The following is a 7,705-nucleotide window of genomic DNA, read 5'->3' as shown; positions in this document are numbered from 1 at the left end:
CAGAATCTTCTTATAGGTTGGATAGAGAACCTCTTCCATACTTCACCTCCAACCCTGCCTTCTCAAAAACCCAAATTAAATCCAGCCCTGTCTATCCTTCAATTGGTGTAGTTTTTGAAAACATAAAGAAGAATCTCAGAAGTACCTTTGATACTCTCAGAATTGCTGAAAGTTCTGGATTGAATGATGTTGCTATGCGGAACTTCTGGAGGATCTTTCGCAGAAAATCAGATGCTCTGTTTTTAGAACTTCAAGAAGCCTGTGTAGCTGCTGCTCCAAGGCCTCGTGGAATTCTGAGGAACTATGAAGACTTCTGGTTTGCTCGCCTCAAAGGAAGATATCTTTTGGAAGAGAAGCCCTTTGTGGATGAATTGGAAGTATTGAGACTGGCTGCTGAAATGGAAGCAAACCCATGCAGGGACATGGTTATCTGGATTCCTGAGTATCCTGTTCTGCTTGGAGACTTCAAGACCTTATTTGACTTTCTGAGGGAAAACCCTTCTATGAAAGACCCTAGCTTGGTCATTCCAGAAGTTGTTGACCCACCAGAAGTGGAAGGTCCCTCTGCTCCAAGGAATTTAGCTGCCATTCTTCAGGCTCTAAAGAATGGAGACTCTGAAATTCCTGCTGCAGAGTATGGAGATGCTTCTATGCAAGAAGCAGATGCTGAAGATCATGTTGCTAAATCAGACCCTGTTGAGGATATCCCAGCAAATGATACTTCTATGGAAGCTGCAGATCAACATGTCGTTCCTGTGGTTGAAAGTGGTGAAACTTCTCTTGATGAACCTTCTCGTCTTGCAAGGACTCTAGAAGCGATTCAGAGGAAACAGGATGAGCAAAGTTCACTCAATGAGAAGTATGATGCTTTCATTGAGAGGCAAGAAGAACACAACAATGATGTCAAACAGATGCTGGCCGAGATCTTGTCAAGACTAGGGCCATCTTAGATTGAGTCTATGTTGTTTCTCTCTTTTCTTTGCATCTGTTTTGTTTCTGTGCATCTGATTTTTTTTCATCTTGTACTTCTGTACCCATCGGTTGAACCTTAATGAAATCATCTTCTTCCTCCATGTGTTCTGTTTTATACATCTGAATCTTCTTATATATACTTTTTGATGTTATGACAAAAAGGGGGAGAAAGATAAATGATAAATGATTTGATTAAATCTATCAGTTGCTGGGTAAAGGCTCCCACACATTCACTAACATGAACTGCAAGTTCTATATGGTTTAAGTGTTTTGCAGGTACAAAGAAATGAAGTGAATCTTCAAAGCAAACACTAGAAGCAATACCATTGAAACTGAAGCAAGCTGAGTGCTGTCAAGCTTCAGAGATCAGAAGCAAGAAAAAAAGAATGAATCAGAAGCACTGATAATAGAATTTGCCAAAATTCTATTTGCCCTGATACACATAATGTTATGGCTCTGATACATTATTTGCTCTGATACATGTTTTTAGCCTAAAATGCTCTGATACATTTGGCTCTGATACATATCATGTATTTGAATATATATTTTATGTTCTAACTCGTTCATGCTGACTTTTGTCGTTTAGTTTTTGTTCTGTAACATTTCAGGATGTAGAGATGCTCAGATGATGCTCTGGTACATTCAAACAATGTTCTGATACAAATCTAGCATGAAGTGGTGTTAGTAAGACATTCAAAGTTCTGAAGCTATCCGAGGGAAGCAGAAATCAGAAGATGTGAATGTTCTAAAAGATCCAGAAATTCAAGTTCTGAAGCTGTCCTGAATGGAAGCAGAAGTCAGAAGTTGTGAATGTTCTGAAGATCAAAAAAATTCAAGTTCTGAAGCTGTCCTGAATGGAAGCAGAAGTCAGAAGCTGTGAATGTTCTGAAGATCAAAGAAATTCAAATTCTGAAGCTGTCCAATGGAAGCAGAAGTCAGAAGCTATGGATTCTCTGAAGACAGAAGCTCATATGATCGTCTCTACCGAAATAATCAGGGAAGTCTTTTATTAAAGTTCTTCGAGTATTTATTTCAGGGGGAGATTATTTATCTCAGGGGGAGATTGTTAATCTCAGGGGGAGACATATTCATATGCTTATGCTATAGCTGTGTAATTTGTCTTTTGCCGTCTACTCTTTCTGATCGCAAATTCATATCATTTATATATGTTTTTGTCATCATCAAAAAGGGGGAGATTGTTAGAACAAGATTTGTTCTTATCAATTATCTTAGTTTTGATGATAACAATAATATGAATTTTGCTTAAGATAATATGGTACTCTAATCCAATGCAATTTCCCTTTCAGGAAATATATATAAAGAGTACGCATAATTCAGCGCTCAGAAGATGTGTCTCAAATGGTTCAGCATGCAACATCAGAACATGGTCTGGCAAGACATCAGAAGATGGTCGAAGCAGAATCAGAACATGGGTCTATGGAAGCATCAGAAGAACATGAGATCAGAAGCACTGAAGATCAGAAGATGGTATCACGCTCAGAAGCACTTCAAGGTCAGAAGATCAGAAGATGCTGTGCACCAAGCTGTTTGACTCTGATGATTTTCAAACGTCATATTCACAAACATCAGATCAGAAGGAAGTACACGTGGCAGACTACGCTGACTGACAAAAGGAACGTTAAAGCTACTAAAGGCTACGTCAGTAGACACAGCGTGAACAAGGCTCGAGGAAGTTGACAAAAGCGTATAACATTAAATGCAAAGCTGTACGGAACACGCAAAGCATTAAATGCATTCAACGGTCATCTTCTCAACGCCTATAAATATGAAGTTCTGATGAGAAGCAAGGTTAACGATTTCGCACCAATACAATTCAAATAAACTTGCTGAAACGCTGTTCAAATCAAAACTCAGAATCTTCATCTTCATCAAAGCTCACTACATTGCTGTTGTAATATCTTAGTGAGATTAAGCTTAAATTGTAAGAGAAATATCACAGTTGTGATTATCGCTTTTAAGAAGCATTTGTAAACTCTTGAATAGATTACATTAAGTTGTAAGGAACTAGAGTGATCAGTTGATCAGTATACTCTAGGAAGTCTTAGCAGTTAGCTGAGCAGGAAGTCTTGGCAGTTGGCTGAGCAGAAAGTCTTAGGAGTGAACTAAGCCTAGAGTGATCGTGTTGATCAGTAGACTCTAGAAAAGTCTTAGGAGTGAACTAAGCCTAGAGTGATCGTGTTGATCAGTAGACTCTAGAAAAGTCTTAGGAGTGAACTAAGCAGTTGTTCCTGGAGTGATCAGGTTGTGATCAGAAGACTCTGGAAGACTTAGTTGCGGCTAAGTGGAAAACCATTGTAATCCGTGCGATTAGTGGATTAAATCCTCAGTTGAGGTAAATCATCTCTGCGGGGGTGGACTGGAGTAGCTTCGTTAACAGCGAACCAGGATAAAAATAATTGTGCATTTTATTTTTATCGCTCAAGATTTTAAGTCACACTTATTCAATCCCCCCCCCTTTCTAAGTGTTTTTCTATCCTTCAATAGCCTTTATATAGACTATGTTGTGCTTAGAATTGAAGCCAATAAGCATCTAGTTGCCTTTGTGGAATTCTTGATTTTTTTATATTAAAAACCTTTGAATTATTGACCAAGTCTTCTTCTCTTCAATGCTCTTGCCTTGCTCTTCAATTCTCTGCAAAAAATCAGAGATTCCTTGGGTGAGTCATGCTTGGATTGTAAGCTACCCATTATCCATTCATTTTCCTTTTAATTTAATCTTAAAATAAGATAAAATTAAGAAAAAAATGGATAAAAAAAGGTGTGGGCCTTGTCTTGGTCGTGGGAGGCCCATAATATTATGGAAATGATGTTTGAACCATGAAAACTTGGCCCCATTTGGAAAAAATACATTTTTGAGCAATGTTGATTTCATGCATTTTCCCAAAATTTAGCCAACTTCAACAAGGTGTAAATCCCTCAATTTTTGTCATATGAAGGAGATCTTGCACTTTTTGGAAACCTCAAAGAGTCCTCTAACCAATGCCTTTGGTCTCATGTCAAAATGATTTTTGATGCTCCTTGTGTGTCCTTTTGAAAAAAGTGTCTTTTTGTTGAATTTGAAAATGACCTGTAATGTCTTTGGTCATATTTTTCAAATGGTGAATACAATGACCATGGGATCAATTGCATTTGAAAGATAATTGAGTTTCCTTCAAAATGAGCTTTGGTTTGAATTTTTTGGATGAAGGATGAGAGAGTTATGACCAGTCAAAGTTGAGTTGACTTTTCAGGCAAAAACCCTAATTTTGAATCTTAGGGTTTTGTTGATTTTTGATCTTTCCTTGATGAATTATGATCATCCAGTGATCAAATGATGAATCCTTTGACAAAGTATGGACTTTGACAAAAAATTTCATTTTTGACTGTCTGTTGACTTTTTTGGTCAAACGGGTCGTCTGTTGACTGTTTGAGCTGCTGACGGTGCGTCTGAGTGAATTGAAGTTTGAAAATTTGTATGATGGTACTTTGAGATATATGGATGTGCATGAAATCCATTTGAGGTCCCAAAAGCTTGTTTCTCCTGTAAAAACAAGAAAACCCTAGTCAGGGACTGTTTGTGTAGGAGACAGTTAAGCGTACCTGATTTTTGTGCAGTGTTGAGTCTCTGCTAATCGCGTGATATTCAGAAGACTTCTAGAACAAAAATCTTGGAACTTTGAATTGTGAAAGATTGATTTGATTGATGGTACAAAACACTGAGAATTGTACTGCCAGCAGTTTGGCTGTCAACTGACTGTTCAGGTATTGACGTAGCAGTTAGAGTGAAAAATCAACAGTCAAAGTTAATTTTCTTTTTTTTTGTTTTTGTTTTATGTGAAAAATGAAAGTTTATTTACATGACTTGTTAAAAAACACAGACATAATAAATAACTAATATTTACTGTTACCAGTACAGTATGAGTTTACTGATTCTGCGCCTGCAAAAGATTTAACTCTGTACCAATTGTGTCAGTACTATTTATCTGTAAATAAATAAATAGCATGTGTGAAGTAATAAACAGTATTTGGCGTTTGCGTAAGAATAAATTCAACTGCAAGCCAAATTACTGTACAAGAAAAATTAAAAACTAAGTATTTCATATGTCAGGATATTTGTTGAAATAAAAATCCATGATTATATGAGACTCTTAATTTTCAGATTGGAGTTTTCTTGAAAAAAGATGCGGGCAAATTTTGGGGTATAACACCAAGTCATATCTAAATTCGGGTTTCGCGACTTGGAGAGTCTTTCTTTTAGAAATTTTTTTTTTCAAACTTTTCTTTGAGAATAGGGGCTGCATCAAAAACCGTTCGAAGAATCTGAGTAGGATTATAGACAGTTTTAAAGTACTTCTGGAATGCTTGAATTTCTTCGCAATGTGTGATTTTACCTTTGTAAGATTTGTCCTGCAAAGATGAAAAAGCTTTCGTTAGATTGGCTTCAATTTCTTCAGTGGTGAACATATTCCGAAAATAAAAGTCCGTCCACCATTGGTCGAACCCTGTTGTGGAATAGAATGTTGGCTGGTACGCTATCAATTGGAAGTCAGCAAAATCTGCATAACGTTGTTAGTGTGCTGCAATGTCTCGAGCTGCCCAAGTAGTACTCTCAACACATAAATCACGTTTTCTTTGAAAAAGGAAACATGGATAAGTTGGCATAACCCAAATTGTTTGGAGATGAAGTTAGGTTGATAGGCCAACAAGCATACATGGCTTTTTACTGGAAGGATTCTAAAGACCAGCAATCGAGGAAACAAGAACGCACACCATATATTCTCAATTGTGGTGTCACTTTCTTTGACGGCATCTTCAAGTGAAGCAGTAAACCAAGATGGACCACGAATTCGGTTGGCGAATGGAGCCATCGAAGGAGTAAAGGTGTGACACGAAGAAAACATTAAGGTGTATTGGGTGAGAGAGGCTTGTAAATTTGTATCCTCATCGGCAGGAGTTAACCGAAGGAGTCGAGTACCTTCGATTGTTCTATTTTTTATATCTGGGTTGTTTTCATTAACTTGTCCACGTGTTGAAAAAGAAGGTTCAAAAGTAGCATTAAGTCACAATTGAAGGAGCCAGTAAGGTCTAGATAGAAGCAAGTTGGTGCCAGGTTTATAGTTTTGTAATTTATCACTCGCAGACCCTAAACTCTCATATAAGCCTGCTAAGAGAAGTTCACTTAAACATATTTTTCGACCAGCATGCAATTGGTTAGCAAGTGTCAGAAACCTCTTTGCAACTTGCAAGGATTTACAACAAAAGACGAACTTAGATAACCATAGACCTAAGAATGCTATATGTTCTGTATCAGAGACAGTTTCTTCTTTAGTATGGTACAGACTGATGTAGGAACTGAAAGCAGCATTCTTGACAGTAAATTCGATTAAGTTTTCGCTATCTTGATAAGGGTCGAAAGTTTCTCCTGTTGGGGGAAGTCCAGAAATAGCAGCTATGTCGAAAAGTGTGGGAGTTATCATTCCACATGGGAGGTGGAAAGTGTTATATGTGGTATCCCAATAGTACAGGCTAGATAACAATAGAGGTTGACAATAGCTAAATCCTAATCTTGACATTTGAATAAGGTCGAAGATACCTAATTCTTTCCAAAGCGAAGCTTTTTGGGTTTCAACTTTATCTAGCCAAGATAAATATGATTTGTCTAAGCATGGACAAGAGCGAAATGGCCTAAAGTTATCTGTGATATAATCCAACTGGAAAGCTTCTCTCGTTTCCTTGGTGGAATCAGCAGATTGCTGAGTTGAACCCTTTTTCTTAGAAGGAATGGTTTTGTTCACTATGGGTTTTGTGTCAGAATGACATGGGAAAATTTTTACGCATTTTTCCAAATGACCTTCTGGGGCTAACGGTCCTAAGAACCCTAATGTACTTTTAGAGAGAAGAGATGGAATCATTACCTGAGAAGCCATGATAATTCTTTGCTCTTTCGTAAGTTTTGGGGGTGTGATGGTTTCCCGATTCCCAGTAGTCACGATCTTGCTTGTTGGAGTAGTGTGAAGACCGGAACTCTTGGAAGATACAATGTCTGTGGTTTGCTTTAATTCTTTGATTGCTTATTAGAAGGCATTGTGATTTTTAGGTTTTGATATGAAAAGAGTTTTTCTAGAAAAGAGTTGCAGGGATTGTGAGAAAGAGGGAAGGTTGAAGATAGAGTTGCATGCAAAAGAGAAATTTGAGGTAATGATGGGTCTTTATAGAGTCAGCTTATGAGGAGTAGGTTACATTTGTCAGAAGTCTTGGGTCACGTGCCATCCGTTTTAAAGGACAGCTGTGAACTTACTGTTTAAATTTCTCAGGAGTGGGAAGTTATGATGAATAATAACTGAACGCACGTCTCGATGAGACGTTTTGAAAAAGCAAACCACAATTGATTGACAGTTACTACTGTGGAATTGAAGAGCAGTCGAAATCTAGAGTTACAAGAAATGCTTATTTCTGCATGAATTCAAAATAACCATTTATTGGGGGCAATTTGTTAGCTGAAGATTTCGACTAGTAGATCGTGATAACTTGAAGTGTTGGATTATGATGAAGAAATAGCTCTCATAGAGCTAGTTAAAGATTTTTCTCCTTGGAAGAAGTATTATTCGACCAAGAGTAGTTTTCGTCACATTTACAAGTGTCCTTCGACGGAAGCGCTAGCATGATCGAAATGCCAAAGCGGGAAGATTTGAATTTCAAATGGAACGGTTTTGCTTAGCAACACGTGGGAACA

Source organism: Vicia villosa, unplaced genomic scaffold, assembly GCF_029867415.1.
Source record: "Vicia villosa cultivar HV-30 ecotype Madison, WI unplaced genomic scaffold, Vvil1.0 ctg.002675F_1_1, whole genome shotgun sequence".
Classification (NCBI taxonomy): Eukaryota; Viridiplantae; Streptophyta; class Magnoliopsida; order Fabales; family Fabaceae; genus Vicia; species Vicia villosa.
Note: the sequence above shows the minus strand (reverse complement) of the source record.